This window comes from Numida meleagris, unplaced genomic scaffold (genome assembly GCF_002078875.1).
Source record: "Numida meleagris isolate 19003 breed g44 Domestic line unplaced genomic scaffold, NumMel1.0 unplaced_Scaffold348, whole genome shotgun sequence".
NCBI lineage: Eukaryota > Metazoa > Chordata > Aves > Galliformes > Numididae > Numida > Numida meleagris.
The window spans coordinates 28,940-30,231 of record NW_018364574.1 but is presented as its reverse complement, the minus strand read 5'-3'; positions in this window follow the sequence as shown (position 1 = coordinate 30,231).

Genomic DNA, 1,292 nt, shown 5'->3' with positions numbered 1-1,292 from the left:
GTGTTATCTCATGTTATCCCATGTTATCCCGTGTTATCCCGTGTTATCCTGTGTTATCCTGTGTTCTCATGTTATCTCCATGTTCTCCCATGTTATCTCGTGTTCTCCCATGTTATCCTGTTATCCCATGTTACCCCATGTTATCCCATGTTATTCCGTGTTATCCCATGTTATCCCGTGTTATCCCATGTTACCGCATGTTACCCCGTGTTATCCCGTGTTATCCCGTGTTATCCCATGTTATCTCCACGTTCTCCCACGTTCTCCCATGTTCTCCCATGTTCTCCCATGTTATCCCGTGTTCTCCCATGTTATCTCATGTTATCCCGTGTTATCCCATGTTCTCCCATGATATTGTCCCATGCTATCCCATGTTATCCCATGTTATCCCATGTTACCTCGTGTTCTCCCATGTTCTTCCATGTTGTCCCATGTTATCCCGTGTTATCCCGTGTTCTCCCATGCTATCCCATGTTCTCCCATGCTCTCCCATGATGTTGTCCCGTGTTCTCCCATGATGTTGTCCCATGCTATCCCATGTTCTCCCATGTTCTCCCATGATGTTGTCCCATGCTATCCCATGTTCTCCCGTGTTCTCCCGTGTTCCCGGTGCTGCCCCGCAGGGTGACTCCGTGTCCTTGCTGCGCTGTGTGGGCGCGCTGTGGTTCGAGGGATTCCTCGCGGGCTCCGCTCGCCGCGGCCTGGTCCCCCGCTCCTACCTGCACGTGCACCGCGAGCCGGGGGGCAGCCCCACGGCCCCGCAGCCCTCGGCCCCACAACCCCCGGCCCCACAGCCCCCGGCCCCGCAGCCCCTGGCCCCACAAGCGGGCGTGGAGCGGGGCGACCCCGCTGTGCAGCCGCCCTCCCCTCGGCGCCGGGACCTGTCCCCCTGCTCTGCCCCACGGCTGCCCCACACCGGAGCCACCGGCCCGAGCCCCATGGCGGGGCCCCACGAGCAGGTGAGTGGCTCTGCCCCATAGGGGCTGCCCCACGTCGCGCTCTAGGAAAAGCTCCGTGTCGTCCTAGAGGGGCTGCCCCGTGCCCTCTGCCCTATAGGGGCTGCCCCACATTGCCCTGCAGGAGCCGCCCCATATCACCCTATAGGGGCAGCCCCATATCACCCTATAGGGGCAGCCCCATATCATCATTTAGGAGCAGCCCCATATTGCTCTGTAGGGGCAGCCCCATATCACCCTATAGGGGCAGCCCCATATCGTCCTTTAGGAGCAGCCCCATATTGCCCTATAGAAGCAGCCCCATACCACCCTATAGGAGCAGCCCCATATCACCCT